General features: G+C 40.1%; 1 protein-coding gene across 15 annotated transcripts in view; it reads right to left on the bottom strand.

Moving 5' to 3' along the window:
* The window catches only part of TENM4 (teneurin transmembrane protein 4), a 927,633-nt gene that overhangs the window by 397,360 nt on the left and 502,652 nt on the right, over positions 1-27,621 (bottom strand). For 14 of the 15 annotated variants that reach the window (XM_071432902.1, XM_071432903.1, XM_071432904.1 and 11 more), the window contains one exon: positions 1,173-1,268. The gene's annotated coding sequence lies outside the window, so the exon portion shown is untranslated. The remainder of the gene's footprint in view (positions 1-1,172; positions 1,269-27,621) is intronic. The other variant, XM_071432905.1, reaches the window with a different exon arrangement.

Here is a 27,621-nt window from a genome sequence, read left to right as displayed (position 1 = left end):
GAACATTAGCTGCTTCTTTATGTGGCAAGAGCCACAGGTGCCCCAGCTCTTCAGTTCTAAGTGAAAAGTTCTTAAATATCACCCCTCAGCAACATTCTCCAAGAAAGTGTGTTTTGATTTGAAAGGCAACTAGACAATCTCCAGTGGTCCCTGCCAGCATCAAATATTCCACAATTTGTTGATTCATGCTTCTGCTTTTCTACCATTTCCTTGTAATGTTCTGTCTACTGAATAGTCCCAGCTTTGCTTGACATGTCCCAGCAATGATCTCCAAGCAACATTCCCTCTTCATCATTGTGGACAATGCCACTATCCTGTAATCTTGATATCATCTTCAACTCATATTCCCGTCCACTCCAGATGCCACTTCCCAGTTAACACTGAAGCTACACATACATTCAAAGTATGTTTTGTGTATCATACTACAAATAATGCCTTTCCTTGCTCTCTACCCATCTAGGTAAATCTCTTATCTCAGTCCTTATCTTTGAACACGTCAATTACTGCAGAATTCCTTTCTGTCACTTACATCACAGGTGTAAATTTGCCCTGATATTCCCTGGATACAAAGGCCATTTTTCCAGATATAGCATTGAGTTTCCTTCCCCATTTCTATCAAAACTAGGCTGTCTGCATCCAATCAACCCATGCATTTTCCATGGTCTATGCACTGGATTTTCAAATGAGTGCTTTTGTATTTTCTTTCATGCTGATCTCCATAAACACATATAAAATTACCTTGCTAGTGACTTTCTTTCTCTGCAGCAACATCTAAAATTCTGACAAGGACTAGGTTGCAGGTGTGCTATTAGCATTGCCTGTCATACTGACCAGCACTTTCTTATCACATCCATGGGTCTCCTCTGTCTGTCACTATCCATAGCTTCTTGACTTCTACTAAGACATAAGTAATTTCATGCAGAGAATGTCTATGTTTCTAGAGTGCCTGGCACAGCAGAAATGAATCCATGACTGAGACTGTGATTCACATTATCCTTGTCAACTAATAAAAATAGACATGGGTCAATAATAGACCCATTCTAGAGAAATTAGTGAAATTTCTCATGACTCCAATTAGGGAAATCTCCTCAACAAACATTACAAATATCATAATTTTATTTTAAACAACAAAACATGATTAAAACATCCCAGATACTGGAATTAGTACTCACTTTTGGTAGTTGCCTTCTTAGAAATATCTAGGAACAATCCATCAAATGCTTCTTGTAGGATACTGTTTTAACCTAGACGTGTTATTCTCAGTCTACCTGAAAAATACACAGACATAGAAAAAAAATCAGTGTTTTGTTCAGTGATTGTTAACTTATTTGCTATAGAAAAATAAATTAAAACAACTACTTACTGTTATACGGGGTATCTAAAACAGTGATCTATACATACATGGTTCCTGCTGTAATGTCACATCAGCACTACTAGGGTATGCTTAGTTATCTCATAGAAAGAAATGCATTTGGTAAATACAAACTAAGTTCTTTTGTACAGCACTCAGAATTGGTGCCTGTCCTTGACCAACTGTGCAAACATCCACCCCCTTGCCAAAAGAGTAATTCATCAACTCCTCTACTGGAGGTTCAAGAGTTTCCAATTAACACAGCAGTTGTTCCTTTCCTCTTCTGTGTTTTCGCAGGCTTCAGAAGATAAAAATAAAAATATATATGTTTTTAGTTTATATGGTTATCCCAAATATCTAGTTTCTTAAGTCTTCTTCCTTTGTTAGAGAGAAATGGCTGAGATCTTCCAAAGATGCCTCTTGCTGTTTCCACTCTCACATCAGTAAACTATATCCTGTGAAATTGTGTGTGGCATCTAAGAGTCCAAATTTAATGATGCATGTGTCACAAACCTACCACACTACAAGTAGCAGGTTCAACGAAAGTGTAGAGCAGCACTGGGGCTCCTCTTCTGCCTCTCATTAGCTAGTTAGTCTCAAGTCCCTTTTCTTAGCTCCTTTCCTTGTCTCAGGGAGACCATGTCCCATATAGACTGGAAAGGCAGAGAACACAGAAAGACGGTGTGTGTAGTTTCACTGAAAGCCACATTTGTCAGACCCATCAGCTCTCCCAGGTTACCCACTTTGTCAGATATGCATCTATTTTACATTCACTCTGGTGCACAAGGTCTTGAAGAATTGGAAAAAAAATAATAGAAGGCTGAGTGATATGGTAGCATACTGTTAGGGACGTGGGATTCCATGTCTTTCTTTGGCAACTTCTTTCTGCATATATGATCCAAAACTGCATTGACCTTTGAATCTTGCCAATTGCAAATTAATTTGAATCCAAGCTGTCTATTGAAAAGGTGCAAAGGTCACCTTTAAATAGCTGCTCTGCTACATTGCCCTTTACTCCATGGTCCACATCCTTTGTCTTCTTCCAATTAATTCTGCTTCTTCAAGAACACTCCTTGCTGCTGATTGTGCTCTCGTACAGACTATTTCTCCTCCACATGCATTTTTCAAAGCCGCATCTCATTTTGTCATTTCCTGCCTAAGGTTTCTAGTCTCTCTATTTTTGCTGATTTATGCAGTGCCTCCCAATTTGGATCATTTGTGATTTTAATTAACATGTACTCTTTTCCTGTCTTCTGGCTAATGAATGAAGATATTTAAAGAAGACTGGACTCAGGAATGCTCCCTGATGTTCCCCCACTAGAAAACCCACGTGATTCAACACATTTTCATTTATTATCTCACTTCACTAATGGCCCTGTGGATAGTTTTTAATCAACATCACAGAGTCCTTATCTAAGCCAATCTGAATTAATTTTCTGAGTATCCTCTCTTGGTGATGCTCACTTCAAATAGAAGAAAACAAAAGCAGAAGAGGCCATCACTCACCAGAATGCTTTTCTGTGAGACCTGGAAATGAGGAGGTAGTGAGAATAAATTGTTCACTTTCCTCTCTCAGGACTCTGGTAGTCTTAGGATCCCCTGTCACCATAATACCTATACCACTCCTGATTTTCAATATAAGTATTTTAGAACTGTTTGTTAAGGCAGGGAAGTGTTATTATTCTCACTTTGGAGAATAAGCTGCAGCACAGAAAATATAAGGAAGTGGTCTGCTCTGCTCCTTTAGCAGTCATGGTTAGAAACTGAGGGTTTAAGGTTGCTCTTGCATTTACACCTGTCTTCTGAAAGTTACTGTGACATGCCTACATGTATATCTCTGGGATGACCCATCAAATGCAACATCAAAGTGATTTCATCTCTTAAACAAAAAAATAACCAACCAACCAAACCCAATCCAACCAAAACAATACAAACCCCTAAATGTCAGAACATCTGTATTTATATCATGACCTGAATGCCATTTTGAAAGAACAGGCCCAAATAATGTAAAGTGATTCAGAAAAGTTGAGACTCAGGTATTCAGAACATATAACTGCCTAATCCAGACCACAGGACACAGAATAAGTCTTATAGCAGTACCTGTTGGATCTAGTCCTTAAAGTTATTTGGGCATCTCTTTCTCACTCAGCTGAGTTTTGAGATATTCTTGAAGTCCTGGACCAAAATGCTTTCCTTGATGCTATACAGGATGTTTATACTGGATTTGAATACAGATCCACAAAGTCTAAAATGTGGTCCCCACCTAAGAACTTCTTTCCTTTCCTATCAAGAGTATAATTATGTCATGTGATGGATATTTCAGCTCCAGTCATAGCTCTGTGCTCCCTAAAAAGTAGGGTCCTACTGACTACATGCACAGTATCCTCCACAGTCACCTCCTGATAAACAATTTTAATATGGTAGTTACATTCCTCTTGGATGAAAATTAAAAACACCTTTCTGCTACAGCAAAAAGGCATGTATAGCATTGATTTATTTATGTGGGTAATTTATTTTCTGAAATATTAATTGATGTTTCTGAATGAGCTCTGAATTATTTTCAAAAGCTTGAAGTTTATGCATTTTTTAATAAAAGCCAGCAGGACTTTTTTTAAATGTTGCTATTATCCCCTCTTCCCACTCACCCTCTTTATAAATCAAAACACGTGGGGAGAAAAACAGACCAACAAAACCCTTCCACCCCCATTAAAAAAAAAAAAAAAGAAAGGAAAGGAAAGGAAAGGAAAGGAAAGGAAAGGAAAGGAAAGGAAAGGAAAGGAAAGGAAAGGAAAGGAAAGGAAAGGAAAGGAAAGGAAAGGAAAGGAAAGGAAAGGAAAGGAAAGGAAAGGAAAGGAAAGGAAGAAAAAGAATGAAAAAGGACAGGGACCAAATATTTCCAGAGCATCAACAATCATAAAGAAACCAATCACAAGCTAAGAAATTATCTAAGGGAGCACAGAGGGAGGTAACAATACAAAGAGGACAATTTAGAAAATATTTGCAGAAGCAAAATTTATAAATACTCATTATATCTTTTAAACACATGTTGAAATTAATATGTGTTCTTGCTTCTTCCTTTCCCATTAATATATTTAGTGCAAGAAGATATGTAGGATAAAATATTGTCACCAATATTCTCTTTCTATTAGGAAATAATTACACAGTTTTTTCACTCCAAACTTTTAAACATGGCCCAGTTGGAAATGAATTGCCTTTGACATGCTAAAAATAAGCACGAGAAACTTAATCTAAGTCCATCACCAGTGCAATTTATACTATACGCCACTTCTGTAAGGTGTAATTAACAGTGCATTGCTATAATTTATTATTGGTTTAAAAAGCCTGAAAATCAGATCCTTACAGTAAAATGGGAAAATGGGAAGCTATATGCCAGGCATATTATTCTGGCTTATATTAATTCAGTTATTTTACCTTTAGTGCACATCCATCTATCCATACAATGTGAATGCTCCATTGAGAATGATGCTGGGTACTGAACTTTCAGCTCAATGTGAAATACGAACTCTGAAGCATAGCTCCAATAATACTTCCATTTGCATTATTATGATTAACATTCCTCTGAATAGGAAGCATCCACTAATATTAATTGCAGAAATAGTGAGATTCCAATTGCCATAAATCACTGTGCAGTGTAAAGCAAGCTCTCAGAAAACAGCACAGAAAAACTCTTTTTTGGTTCTTTTTCTGAGTTCACTTCAACCTCATTTTAACCAGGCTTATTCATTTGTGTCCATTGACAAGACAGTAGTTATGGTTTTCTCTTGATTAGCACATTCTTTTAGGTAAGGTCCCAAACAGCTTTCACATGAAAGGTTGAATCCAACAGAGCATGTTTTTTCTCATTAAAGACTTAGCATTCACCCACAGGTAATTTATCACACAGATACTCCCTGTCTCACAGGAAGGAGAGTGGCCTTGAAGCCAATGTTCTTGGTCTGATCAGAAGTTTTTTCCAGAACAGTTGAAATGAATGCCTTTTCAAAGACGGTGTTTGCTGAATTCATTTAGTAAGTGAAAATATGGGAAGGGAAAAGATACACGGTTTCTCTATTAAAGCACAAGGAGACATTTTGCCTTATTTGAAACAATATTATCACAAAATCTGTATGATCTTATTGAAATTTAATTACTATATTTATATATTTGTATCAAGTCAACATTTCCCCTTCACTGCCATTTCTTTCTTACACAGTTAGCAAAACTGTCAATATTCATTGATTCATCAAAGCAAGCAACCCTGACATTTGGTGCATCAGCTTTCATTTGTAACAGGCATACGATGCAATGATTTATTTTGATGTATTGCATTTTACCCTAAAGAGCATCCAAAAATAAAAATGCTTTCATTAGAAGTGTTGCGAAAACAAGGCATCTTCACACACAAGGAAAGAAAAATTTCTTGCCACCTGTGCTCTTTAGTCCAGACTTTTGATGGTTGGATTGCTTTGGAGTTTGCCTGCTTGGGGGTTTTCAGACACTCTATTTCCAAATGTATCATATACTAAAAAAGCAACTGGAGGGTCTAAGCAGTGTTCAGAGCAGGAAAGAGCAGAGATTTTCCTAGCTGGTGTCCTGCTTTGATTAACTCACAGTAGGTGAGGTGCCCCTGAATTACTGTGGTATCAACTGAGTTCCTGATGACAGGGCCCACCTTGTTTTTCCTGAGACAGCAATTAGTGCCAACCTCAAAGGCACCAGAAATGGTCATAGATAGCCTGGCTACTTGGCTGCCAGTGGGAGGGTGAGGAAAGATCATGGACATATCCTCACCTAGGACATTCATACTAACTTGCTTTTCTAGCCAAGAATACTTTATCTTTGCTCCTGATAGGAGAACCCACAAAGCAGTTACACATTTCCAGGTAGGAAACATGTTCCAACTGCAAATAATTCTTTTAGCAGACATTTACCATTAAGTACAGGTTTAAGTCTCACCGGGGACATCAGAGCTTCAACATGTGCTTGAAGTCAAGTGTTTCCTCAGAGGGCTGTGGCTGAATGGGGACAGTCTGATGAACTGGAGACACTAAGGACCAGGAGTAAATACATATGCCTGCATATACTGGTCTCTGCTGCTTCTAATTGTGTCTGTGCTGCATATTTCTCTCCAGCTCCTTTTCCATTATCATCCTGTGCTGCAAGAGATGACGCTGACACAGCGACTAAGTGGAGCGAGGCAGGAAGCGGAGACAGGACAAGCAGAAATGAGCTGAAAATCATCCTCCCAAATGAAGCCCTGCTCACAGGACAACATCTCATTATTTTGTTCCCCCATGGAGAACAGAAAGGCATGGCTGATATGTTTGGAGATCATAGGCATGTTCCAAAAGGCAGCAAATGAAAGCAGAAGAGAGTCTATTTGGGTTATGCAGAGCCAAAGGACACCCTTCTGTAAGATGGCATTTTGCTTTGCAGTGACTGAAGCTCAACCACCACCATAACCTTTTCATTCTCTACAACTCCCTGTAAGGAGGTTTTAGCAAGGTGTGGTTTGGTCTCTTTTCCCAGGTAACAAGCAACAGGACAAGAGGAAATTGTGCCAGGGGAGGTTTAGATTGAATATCAGGGAAAATCCCTTCATTGAAAGAGTTGTCAGACACTAGAACAAGCTGCCCAGGGAATTGTGCAATTTTGAACTTCAAGAGCCAGAATGGTGCCCCAGTGCAGTGGGTGTTTTTCACATCCCAGTCTGTTCCAGTTCTGTTGTAAGGGCCATTTCACTGTATTTTGTCTCTTATGTTTTCTTTGTTTGGTTGTTATTTTTATGGTTTTGGGGTTTGTTTTTTTTTTCCTTTAAGAAGGGTGAAGCTGTTTTTTAAGTAGCTTATAGAAGAGATTAAAAAAAGGTTGCACAGTGGAGGCTTTGGAGGTTTCTCAGAAATAAGATAATTTTCTTGGTGTGTAGTAATTTCAAGTGAAAAATTGGACTTCTAGGAAATGATAACAAAATGATAACAAGTAAAGGATGTCGAATGCATTGCAGAAGAATTACATTTTAATGTTCATCAATGAATTGCAGTGCTGTGCTCTTTGCATACCAAGCTCTTCTTTCTCAGTTGAAGGAAGATCACCAGATATGCTTTGTGTGAAAAATTAGCTTTCATGTTCTACTTTTAACTGTGCCATACCTAAGTCTCATTTTCTTGCATATGCTTTGGTCATCAGAGATGTATCCAGCTAACTTCAGACATCTGTATAATAGAAGTTAAAGAGCTATGGCCTAGTCTAAGTTACATGTCTAGTTTTAGTTGAATGAGTTACCAGTCAGTGAGTCTCACCCCAAGATATGTTTTCTCAGTGTAAATGAATAACTGCTCCACCAGTCATTAATTTTAATGCTACACTGACAAAAGCTGAGCAGCATTTCAGTAATGACATTGTTCAAAGTATTGCAATAGACTACAATAACAAATTTGGTAAATAAATTATTTTATCAAGCCAGGAGAACTCAAGGACAAAAAATCCTCTTCTGGTCAACTGGAGCAAAGAAACAGGGCATTTCCATCAGCCTGCAAAGTTGCAACCTTGATTGAGCTGCTTCGATTGTGCAAATTTCACTCACTGAACTTAGATTTCAGGTGGACAAAGAAATTGTATCAAAAGGCAACAACTTTTCTCTCACAGAAAACTTGGTCCTCTATTTGCAGAGTTTAAAATTAACACACCATACTATGAGGCACTGGAACATGCTGTCCAGAGAAGTTGTGAATTCCTCCTCCTTGGAAGTATTCCAAGCCAAATTGGATGGGGCTCAGAGCAGCATGGTCTAGTGGAGCGTGTCCCTGCCATGGCAAGGAGGTTGGAACTAGACAATCTTTATGGTTCCTTCCAACCCAAAACATTATAGGATTCAATATCCATCTGATCAAGGCTTGCAAACATTTTAGAAAGACATCATTCTTGCACATGCAAAACCTTTTTTTGGATTGTACTTCAAAATTTGCTTTGACATGCTCATAATCCATATAGCAAAATTCAAAGCATTAAAATATGACTTTTATGCAATAGCATAGTCAAAATAAATATTTTCCTGGTCTACTGTGGAAAACAATTCTTCTTTGGCTTCTGGATCATTTTTTCAGCTACTCCTTTATTTGCGGGAAAAATATTTTTTCTGTTAATTTAATAAGTAAAAACATTTCTTCTGGCCTATTTGAACTGCGTATTTTAAATGTCATTGTAAAAGAAAGAGTTTTTGTATTGCCTAGAAAAGTATCATAGTATGTTGCCCAGTTCACAACAGATGTTTCTGTAATTGTTCCTTGATTCTGTAGCGGCTTCAGGTCTTTCAGCAGAGCCTTGACCAGCAATAAAATGTAATTTGACCATCAATACACTTTTCGTTAAAGCTGTTAAATGGAAGGAATAGTTTTCCCCTTTATCCATTGCTGATCTAATCCAAAACCCTTCCAAAGCATTCAAAGGATGGGTAATTGCTGCCCCTATTTTTTTTGCCAGAGGGTAGGTAAGCTGACATTGAGAAGTTTAGAGCAGCACAACTATTGAGCTCAAGGATGGAAAACTTGATCCTAATAAAGGCTGGAAATTGTGGACTAAGCTATATGGACCCCACATTTCTTGTAAACTATGAATACTGCTGCATCTCACCTTACAGATCCAATCTGGTAATTTTCTAAGTAATTTGTACATTTTAACTTTGACATCCTCTGGCTTGGAAATATTGAAGAAAAGTAGGAATTCCCTGCAAAGTTTTTATGCCACTTGCCACTTTCACCTCAAAAAATCCACTGAAAAATCTGTCTTGGCAAATTTCTTAAGGGTAGAATACAAAATACGCAACAGCAATGATTAACAAGATGTACGAAGTGAAAGCTCTCAATATAACCATTGCATCAAATTAATGATACCTGAAATGGACATTAAATAATATTTGAACATATTTTTAAAAGCTGTTTTCTCAGAAATTAAAAAAATTATATTGCTTCTAGAGTGGACCAACAGGTAGTGGGCCAGATAGTTGCATTAATAAGAACAATACAATGTGAAGAGAGGGCAAGGACACTGCTCCTGAATCTGAGTGCTTCTGTGTTGGGAGGATGTGTTCCTCGCCCTTGACTCTTCGCTTCCTGGTGCTGTAACACTGCTAGGGAGGGTGTTGAGAAAGGGAAACACTCCCAGTGGATCATGCAGGGACTTGTGATTCCTTCTCCTGTGCCTCTCCCTCCAGCTCAATGTGATCACACCCCAAGACTTGACAGGCCTAACGGGGTGTGGGCAGTGGTTTACAGGTGCTGACCAAGTGTGCTTCTGACCCTGAGAGATGTCACCACCTATGTCAGGCATCTTCTGGGCTGGTGGGTCAGACACGTCACTTAAGGAAGACCTGAACCTTTCCAAATCAGTAAAGAAAGGCCAGGTTGGATGTCCTGCGACATCCCAAATGAATCAAACCTTTAATTCATCAGAGGATACATTCATAGCTGTATTTTACCTCTGCAGCCCACAACACATTATGTCTAACCCGTTGCTGTGTGCTTGGTAGACTGTCCTGCTGGCCCTCATGTTGAGGCAAATGTAGGCATGCTGTGATGCCCTCTCTGGAAACCATAGAAGAATTTACCTCATGTATTTAGGCAGCATATTGACATTTGAATGGCTTTAACAGGAGTCCCTACTGCAAGGGAGCAATCAAGGTTAGAGCTATGAAAAGGCGTTCATTTGTGATGACAGGAGAAGTCTGTGGCCTCTGAATGCCCTTTGCTCCCTACTTTGCCTATTCTGAAAACCCAGGGTGAATAATTTAGATACTTCTGGAAAATCGCAAGAATGAGGTGGTATTAAAAAAGGTCAAAGCATACACATTTATTTATGTGGCTGGACACACACACACACAAACAAATGTATCTACATATATGTACATACACACATGCACATATATATGCACATAGTGAGATTTTCTGTTCTCCAAATAACTACAAATAGCACATGAGGGCTGAACAGCTGGAGCTAGATTGGTATATTGTACTGTACTGTAGTGACTCAGCACAGGAGCATTTAATTTCCTCCCAGAGCCATGACGTCTCTCCTTCTCAACTGGAAAGACTGGGGTGGCTGAGCCGCCTTTTTTTCTTACTGAGTACCTCTGATGATACCTTGTAAAGAACATGCTGTAGATAAGAATTGCAGCATTTTTCTTAATTTCCCTTAAAATAAATAAAAAATGGGCATTCAGAAGAACTCAAACCTCACAATATTCACACCCAAATGCAAAAATCCCACTTAGTTCCTGTGCCATGAGAAAAGCCTCATCACTAACCCTCAATTTGGACCTTCTATTTAGCCCCTTAATTAAACAGGAGCACACATTTTTTCACGTGCTAGGACAGCAAGAAGGAACCTGTTTAATGAGATGCCATAACAGCCCCTCCACCTGACTTGTCACAAGTATCTTTACAGCTGTGCTTGTACCAGGAAAAATTCACTGAATTCAGGAATAGTTCGCTGAATTATTTTTTCTAATCAGCCTTACTACTATCGCATCCCTGCCCAGCTAATAAGTTGCATAAAAATAACATTTCTGCTTCTACAGAAAATTTGTAATTCTCTAATGGCAAAAGCATCCCTTTCCAAGATACCTCTCAGGACAATGACATTAAGTTTTGACTTCAGCTACTCTTCCACATTTAATTAGCAAGGAGAGTGTCAAGCTAATGTTATCATCTCAAGTAAATTGATGGGAACTTTCCCCACACAATAGAAGTTGAATAAAAGCAGAGGATCCTCATGCATCCCTCTTGCTCAGCCCCCAGGACTATATTCCTCCTGCTGCTGTGTAGTGTAGATTGGTATTTTACTTCTTATCAATAGATCTCCATCATTCTGAATGAGAATGACTATCCTTCAGACCTGGTTTTTAAAGCAAACCTATATCCATAAGAGCAATTAGTTCCCCGCTGTGAGTTTAGACACACCAGCTCCACTGCAGCTGCTGTCTGTTGCCAGCACTAAATTTTCCTCAGTAGTGGATCAACGTGTTTAAACACTTTGATCTTCTTTATCTCAGCCAGGAGATTTGAAAGACTTCTGGTTAAACAAGTTTTCTTTTGGGTGAAACTCCATCTCATCCACCCTTTCAGTGCTGACCCAAAACATTTGTGCTTTATTTACTGGAGAGGCATCGTCTTTTGAAATGGCTTCTCACATCCTCTCAGGAAGACTTTTTTTTTCATTCCCCCCTAACGCTGAGCTTAAGTAACGGTACTTCAAACAGCAAATAAGAGGCACAAAGGGGACTCAGTCTTCTATGCAGCAATTCAAAACCATCTTAATCTCCATCACGCACTTTCTGATTTTCTTTTTAATCTCCTGCAGCACAGTGTGCACCAAACACAGCTGAGAAGTTGCTATTTAAGCTGCCTTATTACTGTTACGCTACGAAAGCTTAACTCCTGTTTGGAAGAGATGAGCACAAATGAACAAACACAAGGGAACAGGCATCTTCAATGTGGGTACAGCAGAGTAGTTGACAGGGGATAAGAAATAGTGTTGGGTTGAGGTTTATTCTGTTTTCTCATTTCACAAGCAGCTACAAGTGAACTATTAGTGATGTGAAACTGCTGAGCAGGGAAAAGCATGGGGTGACTGTTAGGGCTTATTCCTCCAACCACTGCAGAATTCCTGATTTTCCTAGCCAAAATAACTCTTTCCCTCTTTGCATACCATAGGGTTGATACAGCTGTGAATAGGGAATCCAAATCAAATCTCATTAATGAAATTACTTACCTGAGCTTTGGATTGTAGATTGATTTACCACCAAACTGACTAAATTTATTCTCATATAAAATCTTACCTCCTGTGATAAAAACAAGAATTACACTGCTTGTAGAGCTGATGGAAAGAGGCAAAGAACAAACCTTACTGCAGCCTTTCAGAACTTCAAAGTGGCTTATAAGAAAGATGGGGACAGACTTGAGTAAGGCCTGCAATAATGGGACAATGGGTAATGGATCTAAATTAAAAATGGGTAGATTTAGAGTAGGTAGAAAGTTTTTTACAGTGAGGGTGGTGAGACACTGGCACAGGTTGCCCACATAGGTGGTGGATGCCTCATCCTTAGAAACATTCAAGGTGAGGACTGCAAGGCTCTGACCAATCTTGTATGGTGGAAAGTGTCTCTGCCCATGGCAGGGGGGAAGAATTAGATGACTGTTAAAGGTTCCTTCCAACACAAACCACTCTGTGATTCAGTGATTCCAGAAGGAGCCCAGAGAGTTTTACTGATATTAAAACTTTCTGAATGTTAGGATCATATTAAAAGGGCTGTGCTTTTATCAAAATACTTGCTCAGAAATGCAGAAAAAACATTTTCCTTCACCCCAGTATCTGGTGCTGGCAGTGACACAGAAATAACAGAATAATTAGAATAAACAGCATAATTAGAGACTTTGCTTTTTTTCATAAGGGCTTGCTCCCTAGGCATGATTTTAATACTACAGACAATCAGAAGAGTTGATAGAGAGACAGATAACTGAGTCAAAACTTAGGTGAATTTTGTTTCTGCTGCAGTTTGAGCGCTCCCACCCTGCACCAGCTGGTTTTATTATGCAGGTGGATGGAATGTGTTCTGCTCCATTTCCAAGGGAGCCACACAAGCCTAGCATAAATCAGTCAGCGAGTACCTTGAACCACACATATTAGGAATGTAAGCAAGAGGAATTCCAAAATGAAGCATGTTTAGACAAAGAGGCAATTATGGCATGGAGAGGAAAGGAGTGTAAAAATTTCATCTGGGATGGAGCACAGTAGCTCAAGGAGGTGGAAAGTCTGATTCTTTATTTATATAGCCTCATAAATGGGGTGGTTTTAATCCCCTGCATATGATATAGCAATGTCTATTAGAAGTGAATATCACAGGCTGATTCCCAAAGAGGATTTAGGAGACTGGTCTTACAATATCCACACAGTTCAATGAGCCAGACTCAGGTCTCATTTACAAAGAGTCTGCCCAGGTGCGCTTTTATGGACATTGGAGTTATGCAGAATGGAGGCAAATGATACATAAATGTCGTGGGTTTGCACTGCAGACAAAGGAGGGGTGAACAGAGCTGCTCGTGTCGCTGCATGCTTCAAGCTTGACCATAAAAATGCATTCCCAGTGGGTCAGCACCTGTTTAGATAAATGGTTTACTTGAAATACACAATGCAGGAGAGCTCGCTCATTTATCCATATGGCACTAACACGAATTGCCAGCTGTGGCCAGTCGTCCAATATGTTCTCTCTCCATCTATGACATATGAAACCATATGGTATCATCTATCCATTAGGAAGAGATCATTTTCAGACAGGAAGGTTTTCTGACACAATTATTAGCTGTGGCGTTCTTGACCAGGAACAGGCCGAAATAGACAGGAAACAAAAAGAGGCTTATGCTGTCTTAAAGAGTCATGTGAAGAATTTTCTGTTTTTAAATCATCTTTAAAGCTTCTCTTTTTTTTTTTTTTTTTTTTTTTAAGTGCCTTTTATCTCTCAGCTTAATGTCATTCTGCTGCATGAGATGCCTTTCTCTTCAACCATTTCTGCAGCAAGTAATCATGGCACAAGAGGCTACTGGCTTCCTTGGAGCTTGGGCTTGATTGGGGCCCGCACGCAGGTACGTGACTTGCTGGAAACGGCCTCTTTTAGGAGTAACTGCTCTACCTCACCCTGTTCAGCAAATATGTGGTCCCAAAACTGCGACTCAAATGTACTTTGTTCCCAAGTGTCCTTGTCTACACAATGTAGACGTTGCTCTGAACTAATGCTAAACACCGTATATCAGCATAAAATCAAAGGAAAACAGTGTCAAAACAGAGTCACTGGCTGAATTCAATAATATCTTTATTGAGACAGAAAATCCTATTAAGGCAGTTCGCCTGCTCTGAATCTGGAATAACTCAATTACTCTTGATTTGCACCAATGCAAATGAGATGAGAATCTGCCCCCAGAACACTTGCTAGCTATGCTCATTGACATGATCAGAAGTACAGTGTTCCCTATAATCAGCCTTGGTTTACCTCTAATGGATATAAGCAGAGACAAGAGCCTCAGGCATTTCAGGCTGTGGAGTGAATAGCTGATCCCTGTCTGCTTGTAGAGTATGCAGATTATGTATGGAGAATCAGAGAAGCTTATTTTGGAAATTAAGCAGCCTCCAAATGAGTCTGAAATCCAGAAATATTTCTTAACAGCAGCACTTACAGATAGAGGATCTCTCCTCCCATATGCATTGTATCTCACCTAATCCAGCAGAAACCTTCTGAGTTAAATCAGCATGCAATGAAAATATGCTCTGACCTGTGGTACAGCCCAGACTATCCATGGAAGAGAAAGATAGCATAATTACTACTAACTGGAAGTAAGAAGTCCTTTGATCTAGCACCCTGGTACTTGAAACAAGGTTCGAGCTCCTACATCCAGTGATTAGAGATAGACCAGTCCACTGACAGTTCAAAACTCAGTTGTGCCAAGTGCAGACTCAATAGATGATGCTAAACACAGGTAAAATTTTGTAAAATTATTGGTTACAGTCTTCTGCTTAACACACCAGGGGCCCATATCCAGTCCTTTTCTTCCCCTTCCTGTTTTATAGGAGTTGAGGAGATAGATCTTCTGAAAGGATTTGGATCTGGGTAACAAGTTTTGTGTTTTCCTGCTAACAGCGTCATATCATGCATTCTGAAAGAGAGAGATAGAGAGCTACTTTTCATACCAACACAGGCCACAGTTAGGGAAGTAAATGGGAAGCTGGGATGAAGACAAAACATATATATCCTTGTAATCTATCTATCTGATGGTTATCAGAACACAGTAAGAAACACCAGCCAAGAACCTTTGCAAGCAGTCTAGAGGCTACTCACAGCATAACAAGGCAATTTAATGTGCAGTAAGTGGAGATTTCAGGCAACTTTTTCCTGGCTAGATGTCCATATGCAGAAGGTGACCACAACAAACACAGTAAGTGAGAATTCATATAAAACACTTCAGAGTATTTTAGGCACTTATTTACAAGCAACACAATGCACATAAAATCAGGAACCTAAACCTTCTGCTAGTTAATGCAGAAATTTCCAGATAAGGTAACACTTAAAATTAGTATTTAACTAACAGATGGCACAGATAGCACAGGAATTGTCCATTTTGCTGACAAAACAAGGAGACAATGACTCAGTCTTGCCTAGAGACAGCACTAACTGGGAAGCAGGATACACTGATTTGTTTCCTGTCTATATGGAATGAGCTCCATACATTACTATTTCCAGGGACATTAGCCCACAGTTTTCCAGTCCCTTTCTGATACTCCAGTTCATATAATAAAGGAGGCTGTTGACCATCTACTAGTCACAAGCACTTGTTCCAGCACTTTTCTCTTTTTCCCATTACCAGGGACCCTTTTGTGATGTATCTGATGCTTATGAGATGTTTCTGAATACCTGATTTTCTTTCCCAAGCTACGGTAATATGGAGCAGTACTGGCATATTGGCATCTCAGAAGGTTTCTAGTATTCCAGCTTGAAGGTTGTGATCCCAGTTCTTTTTGCAATGACTTACTTATTTTTGTGACATCATGACATTGTTTCCCACTGATGATTTGCCTTTCTTTGGTCCTTTAACTGTTTATACTTGACATGTCTTCATCATGCATACCAGACATATTTTAAAACACCACATACAAGCATCTCACCAGAGGAGCAGTTTAGCTCACTGCCATGTCATGCCATGCCTAAGTAGCTCAACCTATTGTTTTCCCAGATTTAAATCCATACCAGCAATTTTCTCACTCATATTTGTCACTCACTGCCAGACACGAAGTCAACACATCACTTCAGCTCTGACATGTGTATCTCTACTTTAGGCTAAAATTGAAATAAAAATGTTTCTTAAATCTACTAGTGTATTGGTTAGAACTGTGGAGATCATAATCAATCAGGAAGTGATAAAACAAGATAATTCATATGCTTTGATGCATTTTTATGCACAGACAGGGTGTTTAAAACATACAGATCAATAGAAATATTCCACACAGCCATGAAAAGTTTATAAACTGGCATTTGCTGCTTTTATAACTATATTTGACAAAAATATCCTAAAAATTCAGCAACATTTAGAGGTTGTTGTCACAACCTAGTATATTTCCTGGGAATTTATAGGATTATTTGCTTTGTTCAGTCTTTTTCTGATTCTACACCCACTACAAATGAGCACTATGCCATTGGTGCCAACCGGAAAGAGTATTCTGAGAACATGGATAGTGACAGTATTTATCTCAAGCACAAAGCTTTGTGGATATATAAAGCATTAACAAAGCCTACATGCTGCACAGACCATGCTACCCAACTTGAGTAATAATCTCTTCTACAAAAAGGATACCTTCCCACTTATAGGACCAACAAGCTCCTGAGCTGCCCAACAGCTGCCTTCAGAGCCATTGCACTAAAATCTGGAGAAAGTCATCAGAAGTTGTCTGCTTTAATACTTGTCACACTTAGCCTTTAAAAAAATCTTCCAGGTACATTTATTCTCACAATTTTTTTAACATCTCTGGTCACAAGTCAAAGCCAACTTCCCAAATGTGGCAGAAACTATATCAAACTGTAACAGGACCTGAATTCCTTCTTATATCTGTTTTATTTAGTGTTTGGGAAGAAGATGCCCAAGACACACTACAAGGTGGATCAGTATGGAAGTGTTCTTTCAGGATGCAAAAATAAAGATTCCAGCCAGCTACTCTTTGAGAAGCCCCAGAGCTGCAAACAACAAACAAGACCTTTAGACAGGTGGGGTCTAGCTAGAATTACCCCTGCTTTTCATTAACTTCAGTAGAGATGCATTGACACTGACATGGAATTAGTGTGAAGAGTAGTTTGTCTCTTATTGCAAAAGGCCAATGCCATCCAGATTAAGGGATGATACCTGCATCTTGTCCATTGCCATCATTTAACAGAATTATGACTCATCTATGCCTCCTATTCCTTTCCCCCTTGTCTACTGAGATGTGATGCCGTCTGGGACAGGGTCTCTCTCACACGCATTTAGCTGTGGGCTGATGTTGCCTGAAACTACAGCAGCATTCAACTGCTGTGGCGGTATTCAAATACAAATACTCAAAACAACAGCAAAATGTCTACACCTACATAATATCTTTTCTGTATGGGAAAGGGAATAAGCTGCAAAAGTCAAAGTCAGGTCTGCTGTGATGCAGTACCATGGTTTGTAACAGTACAGTTATTTTAGTAGAATGTTTATATTCTCAGAAGACATAGTTATACTGCTAAAAAATCCAGTCTGTGCTAGAGTAGAATCTCTCACAATGCTGCTGCAATCTTGGCTGGTACCTGTGGATTTTACTGCAATGAAAATAATGAATAATAAAAAGTAATAATTGAATGCGAACTGCATGCACTGGGCTGTCATGTGTGGGCAATACAAACGACTTGCAGAAATTCTTCCTGCTCCTCTGTATTCTGCTCTTGGTGACAAGCTCTTTGTCAACTTTTCCTTCACTGTTAGCAATGAAAATGTGCATGTGTGGCAGCCAGTAACTCAAGCTTCCCATGGGGACAGTTAATTCTCTGCTCCTTGGTCCTGTGCTTATTTCCCTCAGTCACTTTTCCCCTACGGATCCAGTAACAGAGCAGAAAACGTGCCGGAAAGAGAATGAGAGCAATAATTAACCACAAGGAATGAAGGAATGGGACTGCTGAGAAAGCGCAAGAAGCAATGGCATGTCAAACAGCAAAACATCACTGCCTAATGGTTTAAACAAGGAACATGAAAGCCTTGCTCTTTCCTTTCCAGTGACACAGGAGTCTCCCTATCCACAGAAATATCTCTCTGTTAAAGGATAACATTAAACAATCCAATCTTTAATAAGCCACTGGAAACCCAGAGGCACAAGACAGACCGCCTTTGTTTATCACAGACCTTATATGCTCAGAGGTCTTCAGATGAATGAGGTGCCAGACAGCAGTCTGGGGGGACTGGGGATATTAACTCAACACCCTCCATCAGCTTCACAAAACCATCCCTCCATGCACTCAGACCCCACCCTGGCTTTCCCACACTGGCTGAGGATAATGAGGAAATTATTCCAAAACTATAGAGTCTAAAATAAATTTGCTTCTATATGAAAGTCAGATTTTATGCCATATATTTATACTTTATGCCACATATTTACAGGATCCACATCCAGAGGAAAAAAAAAATCTTAGCATTTATGAGTTCAACAGTAAAACTCCAAAGGAGTTACTCACTTGCCTAAGTAGGGGCTTCTAATTTTGAGATCTCCTGGGCTATCCCACAGCTTGCCTATGTCATGTCTACCTTCTAGAACACCTTATGGCATCTCATAAAGCAGTGAATGCCTGTGTCAGGTACCTGAGCTCTTCAGTATATTCCAGGCTACAGTTTTACCCCAAGGCTAGTTCGTGATGAGATGGCAGAGTTTGCAGAAAGTTTTCTTTTCTTGCTTGGATCACACTGGCAATTAGTCCTTGGAGAACAAAACACTGCAGAGGAAGGACGAAAGCATGTGAACAGCACAGAGCTCATTTTGTCTCCGGCTGGCACGGGGAGCAGATAGAGCTTTTAAACAGCAAGTGTCAGAAGAAAAACTCTTAGGTCTGGATGTCAGGTCTTAAATTTTTTTCCTATTTGTAGACTGAAAATTGAAAACTGTAACCTGTTAAATAGGGATTTGCCTAATGCCTCATATAAAGCTCACTGAGTTTTGCTCTAATGCCAGTTCTACACCTGCATAACAGTGTTGGCTTCCACATTTGCAGCACTGGGGCACCAGCTCTACCTAATTTAATTGCAAACATTAGATCTAGCTGCAGAGACACGCTTTCAAGAATTGGGATGTTTGAAGATCCATCCAAATCCTTGATCAAGACAAAGCAACCCCAAGCTACCTGTTTCATGTTTCTCTTTCAACAGCAAGCTAACACATATGGAAAAAAAAAATTGAGGCTTCTGCACTGCTCATAAAGGCTGGGCAGGCAAGTTTTGCCAAGAACTTTTTTCATATCCAGCTCCAAGTGCAGCCACCTGGGAGCCACTTGACTCCCAGGCTTGGTGGAAGTCATGCCAACTTCCCAAGCACATAATATGCTTGTTCTAAGAAAACAGAGCCAGTTTTTATCTTTATCTTTAAAAGTGAAGCAACCCAGAGCTCTGTCCCATTAGCTACACAGGACAGATAAGTTCAAAAGCACTTTGGCAGGGAACGTGTATCTGACACCCTTCCTATAAATGATGTCGCTCCAAATAGGTTCCTAAGCTAAACCACAGCCTATGATAGGACTTTGTTAAACAAAAGGGGATTTGTGAAGGTATGTGGCAAAAATCGGCTAGATGATAAAACAGATTATGCCTAGAAAACTCCTTTGAGCTTACAGTTCATCTATCTGGATAATCCCACGTATGAAGGTGGGACCGAAAAAGGTGGTGAAGCCTTATGTAAACAGGTAAGCAAATCCCTGCACAAAGCACGAGCCCTCTCTGGAAGCTGTAATGGAGAATCAAATGCACATGGGCTGGGTGCGAATTTCTCATTTGCACCAGGACAGCAGTGTATAACAGACTCCTTTGCTCTGCCTCACTCCTCACACTTGCAGAATAAAGACTCACAAAATCTTTAAAGATGCCAGCATGGTGTTTACATCTTGCTACAAAGAGCAGCGAGCAGCAAGATTTTTATCAAGAAAATCTTCTTCAGAGTAAAATAATCACATGAAGGGGGAGACAGAAAACAGGCTGACTGTAGTGTGATAGAAATAGATACTATGATTTTTCTTGAACTTACAGAGTTAATTTTTGAGAAATTGCAGAACTTCCAAGCCTTAAGAAAATCTCCAGTAGAGGATGAGCTTATACACGATCAGTTTGTCCAACTTTCTGTTTTCCCTTTCTTACAGACCCCTTTGATGATTTTCAAGGCAAAGAAAGCCGGGCATTTTTTAGAAGGGGGCATCATGGTGAGGGAAGGGTTACAACAACAGATGCCCCACATTTGAAGTGCTTCTCTAAGCCTCTGTATGCACACAAACAAGAGATGCTGCTGAGCCTCTCTTCACATTAAAAAAGATAAAATCAGGTCACTTAAGACAGAGAGAAGAAAGAATGAGACAAAAACAGAGCTCAGAAGTCACCACTAAGGGAACATCGTGTACATATAAGAGTAATGCAAAGGGAAAAGTAAAATTCCTGCAGACTCCAGCTCTTGCATGAATTCTCTCTGTTGCTATGAGAATGATTGGGGTTTTTTTCCAGCCTTTCTTTCCCCACCTACAAAACGGGGACAGCACTTACATAACCACTTAGCAAAGTGCATAGGAGGATTAGCTGGCTGTCATCTGTCATATGAGCAGACCTATGAAAGTGCGAAGGAGTATTTTTAATAAATACCTCATTACCTTGTTATATTTTTGACTTAAATTCTTCCCAGGAAGGTCAATTGCATGTTTTTTTCTGCCATCCTCCCAAAAATGTGCATACCCCTTAACTATCTCATCCCTGATGAGCCATCTTTACCTAAAATGACTTGCACACAACATGATGTGCTTGTCTTGGTCAGTCACGTATGCAAGTCACAGTGAGCCACACATTAAACAATAACAGATTGATTTGTTTTTTAATAATCTGACCTTGTTTGATCTGGACAGGCAATGGTGTTTTACATCCTGTCATGCTGCAAACATGACAGGCTATGGATCCTTGTTATGCTGCTGTGAATATTGAGTGATTCAAGTGAAGGATTCAGAATTCCACCACAGAAACAGAAATCAAAATAACTGTAAATAATGTGGGGTATTTAAATAACTTGGAAGTGGCTGCAGCCTTACTCTTCAGGCTTTAACCTGCACAAGCCCATGAGATTTTGTGCTCTTTGCAGCTAAGGACTAGGGCAAATTTCCATCATACGCAAAGCCTATTTCATTTGTTCTAATCAAGTTGACCTGGATTCACTTGGCTTCCTCCAAGCAAAATTCACTGTACTGCTCAAGAAAAAGAAAAAAACCAAAGCCCTCACAATATCAGATGTAGTGACCCTCAGCTAAAAGAAAAGTAAAATTCATCAGCATATTATTTTATTTCTTTAGCTGATTTGCTTTTGTCTCCTAAAAGCCTCTGGGACACAAAGCCAGCACTAACTTTCATCCCCATCACAATGCTCAGTGATAACATTAGCTTGACCCACTTGAGTGCTGCAATGAGTTATGGTAATAAATGACTGAATGCAAATTGACTCTCCTGATTCTCCACAATGCAAGTCTCAATGCATATGAGAAGACTTGTTTGTTTTTTATCATTTTGAAGTCTTACCACTTACCAAGGAGCTCTTTCTAGGGAGAAGGAAGATCCCATATGACCCATGTAAAGATAGCAATAGTAAATAGTAATTTAGACTCGGTTTTTTGCGCATTACACAAAAGAATGCCTATAATAGGGCTGGAATAATAGTGGAGGCTACTTGACACTGTTATTCTGTCTTTGGCAAACTTACATTGCAGAAGGGCAGGTCTGATGGACATGACACTTGGGCTATGTTGCAGAAGTGCAAAATGACAGTCTCAGAGGGCAACCAGGAAATGGAAAAGGATTCAGTCTAACGCTTCTCCTGTTTTTTCCGTGGAATTTTCCTAATGGTGGTCTAACTGCTCTCACAAGAAATTACAGCACAACTTCCGTTTCTATTTAGTCATGTCATCTCCATAGCAGAACAAACTGCAGCCCCTGGCAGACTTTGCTCATACTAGAACACAGCAGTTCTCTGCCCTCTTTGCTTCGTTAGGTCCTCAAGTCACTACTGTAGATGACTGGAACCACTCCTATTGCTGAAGCAGCTTAAAGCCCTCTTCAAATTTCTGTTATTCCTGAGTGGAAGCCTCACTCACCTTCCTTCATCAGGGTATGACAAATGATATTCCTTCCTCTCTTGTGTATGAGACATACAAAAGCAGAAGTAACTGTTTGCTTCCATACCCTTGTGAACCATCTAATTCCAAGCGCCCTGCCATGGGCAGGGACACCTTCCACTAGACCAGGTTGCTCAGGGACCCATCCAACCTGCCCAGGGATGGGCAGCCACAACGTCTTTGGGCAACCTGTGCCAGTGCTTTGCCGCCCTCACAGGAAAGAGTTGCTTTTCAATATCTAATCTAGAAGTGCCATTACTCCTTGTCCTCTGTGTCCTTTTCAATAGTCCCACTCCAGCTCTCTTGTACCCCTTTTAGGCACTAGAAGGTGCTCTAAGGTCTTCCTGGAGCCTTCCCTTCTCCAAGCTGAACAACCCCAGCTCTCTCAGCCTGTCTCCATTAACAGAGGTGCTTCAGTTCTCTGAGCATTTTCAGAGCCTCCTCTGGACCTGGCCCAAGAGGTCCATCTCTGTCTTATCTTGAGGACCCCAGAACTCAATGCAGTACTTCAGGTGGGGAGCTTGGGCATTAACCAGAGCTAGTCGTGTCATCAAATCTGATTAGGCTTGGATGTAGATGGTTGCAAATATGATGCTTTGAGGAAATGAAGATGCAGTCAGATAGATCCATCTGTTCCTCCTGAAGTCTAGAGAGATATCTGTCTGATACAAGATGAAGAGAAAAATGGCACACAAGACAAGTGGCTTTGGATTAATTTTAAAGATGCTTTCTCATTCAGTCATAAAACATTCTGACCATTTGCTTCAGTGATGGTCAGAGCTGGATGTGTCTTCCAGGGCTAAGGAAGGGATGGTGTCCATTCACTGCTTACTTGTAACTGGAGGGTTCACTTCATGCTGGCATTTTGTTAGGCAACATGGAGTGAAGGGAAGACCATCACATGGATTAAATTAATTAGCAATCCATTACTAGTAAGCTTCATTGCTAATGATGATTTTTTTTTTCCCCACATCAAAAGGCAATTTGTGCCAATAGAGCATTATAATGAGAACAGGAAGCTACGTTTCCCAGATCAAGGTTTTGCATACCAAGCTGGTAGAAGGGGAAGATACCTTCATGGGTTGGAAACTCTATCAAGCAGGCTAGGATTGCTCTATAAATTACATGCTGGACATGAGTTACACTAATCTCCATCACTAGACACTCATTAATTAGACAATTAAGAGCAAGCACATAAATAAAACACCTTCAGATTGTGGGCAGATTACATGCATGCATTCGGTTCTGTTATGGATACATTTTCTTCACAATTCATGCTATATGGCCACTGGTAAGATTTGAAAACTTGTTACCCCAAGCTGATAAGTCCAGAAAGTACTTCCCAAAAAATCTACTGCCCACACTGATCTAAGTTCAACCTATAAATGGTGCACCAGTCAATTGACTTGGATTGTCACTCTGCGTGGTTTTTTGTTTTTTCTTGCCATTCTTCCAAGATGATATGAAACAATAACTGCATTCCAGGGAAAAAAAAGAAAGACAAGAATATTCTTAACTTGATACTTAGTTGAGGAACAAGAGTAATTCTTCCAATGGATTAAAAGAATACAATTAAGCGGTTTTAGAACACAGTTTGTGAATGCAATGATACTAACAATTTACATCACTGCAGGATCTTTACTTTCAGAAAATCCTGAAGATCTTTGCAAATTAGAATGTGTGAGGAAGTGTCATACAGCAATCTGAATTACTTGAGCAACTCTGTGTGAACACAGCAGCAGGACAATGAATACTATGAAAAAGGCCTGGTTAATGTTTTCTGTGAGTCAAAACCACCCACCATCTCAAAATTAATTCAATGTTTTAATGTATATGTGATAGATTAAATACTCAGTTTGTCCAATGAAGGAATTTTCAGTTCTTCACCAGATCACTGCACTTTAAAAATTTTTGTAGATTTGCCAAATCTTTGCAACTTGGTCCATTTTCTTCAAAAATTCAGTTTCAGTTGTGAACCTTAACTATATAATTGACAAATAAAAAAGCAGCAACCAAATCTGGTGGTATATGGTCACCAGGTCTGTAAGTTGGTTATTCTTTATAAATAGAATTATTTCAACCTTTTCTTGCAAAGAAGGTCTTAGATTATAAATTTTCTCTAGGTTATTTGTAATATTATTTTTCAAAAAAAAGTTTAGAAACTCTACAAGAATTGAGGCATTTTAATTGACCTGAAGTACATGCATTTGTTTTGTTTTTTTTTTCCCTTGAGCAGTTGTTTGTATATCTGCTTTAGCTCTGCTTGACACAATATTTCTGCCCTCTGTTTTTTGGAACCTTAGGTGAATCCCAATCTTATTTCACAGCTGCACTGCTTCATTCCTACTTGCTTCAGGCTGAGGGAAGCATGCCTGAGCAGAGCCTAAGCTCTCCCTCAACACTTCTTGGTATGTACATGTGGAACATGAGATGTGGATTATTACCAAATAACACAACTTTAGCTGTAGGAAAGAGCCAGGCATGGAGGAAATTGTGACTCAGAGAGGAACACTGTAGTACTTGGCTTCTTCAGGGCTGCTGTAACTGACTCATGATGTGCAGCCCTTCTAAAGGCTGTGCATTAAACTGATGATGCTTTCACACTTGGTGAATGTCAGTACAATTCTACTGAGGCAGAGAGTCAGGGGGAGATGATGACTTGCATCTGGCTTTTCCTCCCATACTTATCACTGGTCAGGCTGCACCTTGAATCCTGTCTTGTTTTTGGCCCCTCACTACAAGAAAGACATGGACATACTGAAGTGAGTCCAGAGAAGGCAACGGAGCTGATGAAAATTCTGGAGCACTAGTCTGATAAGAAGCAGCTGAAGGAGCTGGGGCTGTTTAGCCTGGAGAAAAGGAGACTCAGGGTGACCTCACTCACCTGTTCTAGTATTAACTAAAACTACCTGAAAGGAGGTGTTAGGTAGAGGTTGGTCTCTTCTCCCAGACAACAAGTGACAGGACAAGAAGATATAGCTTCCAGTTGCACCAGGGGAAATTTAGATTGTTTATTAGGAAAATTATTTTGACCAAAAGTGTTGCAAAGCACTGGAACAGGCTACCCAAGGAAGTGGTGGAGTCACCATCCCTGGAGGTAATTTAAAGACATGTAAATGTGGCACTTGGGGACATGGTTTAATGGTGGACTTGGCAGTGCTATGTCAATGGATGGACTCGATGACCATAAAGGTCTTTTCCAATCTGAACAAGTCTGTGATTCTAAGATGGAGCATGCCCCAGACTCTCTATTCCAGGTGAAAGCAGGTCTTGTCCCAGGTATCACATCAACCCCTTTACACTACTGGGGCCAGTGGCTGAGCTCCACCTGACTTGCCAGTTGCTGACATTGTTTGGCCGTTGGTGTTACATGGTTTTGGTTCTGACCACTCCTGCTGGAACTCACCAAAACAAATCAGCTCTGGCTAAGGTAGGAATGAGGATGGGAGCTTCTTGGTTTTGTCCTTTAGGCTATAGATGCTTGTCCTTTAGTTGTTAATTAAGTCTCTAGAAATCTTTTTTTCTCTGTTTTTGCTTTTGGTTTTTGGGTTTTTGTTGGTTTTGGGTTTTTTTTAAACAGCATAAACACAGCTGCAGGGATCCCAAACAAACCGCCTACTTCCAAGGGAAATTTCCCTGAGCATGCAATTCTCAGTTTCTTCCTTTTTTTGTGGTCGTATTTATATATTTATTTTTTATTTACCTTTTTTAAAATGTATATCCTATGGAAGCTGTGCCACTGACCTACTTTTTAAAATGCATTTTAGAAATCCCTAATCCTTTAGACGTTTTAATAATAGCATTTATATTAAAAAGGGTAGTTCAAGCAGGTACCAGACCAGAGCAAGCATTTACCATAGTATGTGTGTAAAACAAAAAACCAAAACAAAAACCAAAGATCTTTGTAAAAATAGATTTTGTCAGGCTTTTGAATAATGCAAACAGTGAGCTGAATTGTGTCAAAACATAAACCAAGCAATTCTTTTTAGTGATGCAAATCTTCTGTAGCCAGTCTGAAATCTCAGTCACAAAGGTTTTTCTGCAATATTAAAGAGCAGACCTTCCTTTCACTGCAGAGTGATAAAGAGGCACTAAGCCCTGCTCGGTTGTTAGTCACAAGTCATTTTAATGTGGGTCTGTAACACTGTGAAAGGTGACCTGCAAAAGGCAAGCGGCAGGCCATAATTCAGTGCCTTGGAAGGTAACACCAGGATCTACTAGCTGATAATTGACTTTCCTGTTATACACTTATCATCTGTAACACTTTTAGACCCTCAGTGGGTCCTTGCTAGCAGTGTCTGTGTTAATCCCTGCAATGGGGATGGAGCAGTAAACTGTTCAGACTGGGAATGACTTTCCCAGTCTGTCTGAAAGCAGCAGCAGCAAACATGTTGCTGTCAACCCATCTCCAGTTGTCAGTCACAGGCCACAAATTAATATTATTTTTATATGATACAAACACTACCTGGCCTCAAAATTGACTGGGATCCTGTTGTAGAAGCACAGGGTAAGACTACCGCTATCCTAAAGAATTTATAATCTGACCAGCAAAGGGCTGAAGAGTATTTGGGAACACCATGGCATTTGTGCCCTGTTCTCAAACACCTCTCTAAGTGCTGACACGTGGCTACTGTCAGAAACAGACAGGAGATGAGGTGGGCTTTTGATGTGCCTGATGTGAGCTTAAGGATGGCAAGAGAAAATCCATGTATTAAAGCTTCAAGTGATTTACCCAGAGCCAGGTCAAGAGCCGAGCAGTGCAGAGAGCCCAGGGGTTGCAACCCCAGAACTGCTACAGTTCATCCAGACAGGTGTCTTTCTCCTCCTCCTCCCATCTCTGCAGACTCTCAGAGAGTCTCCTAAGACTTGTGCATGCTTTCTTTAAGAAGGAATTTCTTCCATACTGCAGCAGGAGTACTGACAAAGACAGCGCCTGGGCTGCTGGCACTGCTGCTCCTCTACATCTGACATTTCAGAGAGGCAGGACTAGTTGCAGAAGCTAGCCTGGTTAGCAGGGATAATGAGGAGAACAGTGTGTACCTGCTCAGAGCAAGCAGGGATGTCTTCACAGATGTATTCCTGTAACATCCCGCTTGTGGAGTTTGATATTCACCTCGGTGGGATAAGACAGCCTTTAAGGCAGCATTGCTGATAGCAGCAGTCTGGCTGGCTGCTGGCTGCTTCTTGATACATGCAGAGGTTTAAGCAGGGAAGGAGAAGCACTGGAGTACACTGAGAAGACAAAATACAGCTGGGAATTTCTGTACTGCTCCCTTCTAGCTTGGAGAAAGGTACCACCAGTGGAGGAACATGAGCCAGTGGCATTACTCAG

Source organism: Agelaius tricolor, unplaced genomic scaffold, assembly GCF_023055355.1.
Source record: "Agelaius tricolor isolate 1412-34295 unplaced genomic scaffold, bAgeTri1.0.p SCAF_9, whole genome shotgun sequence".
Taxonomy (NCBI): domain Eukaryota; kingdom Metazoa; phylum Chordata; class Aves; order Passeriformes; family Icteridae; genus Agelaius; species Agelaius tricolor.
This window is presented reverse-complemented; position numbering and strand designations above follow the sequence as displayed.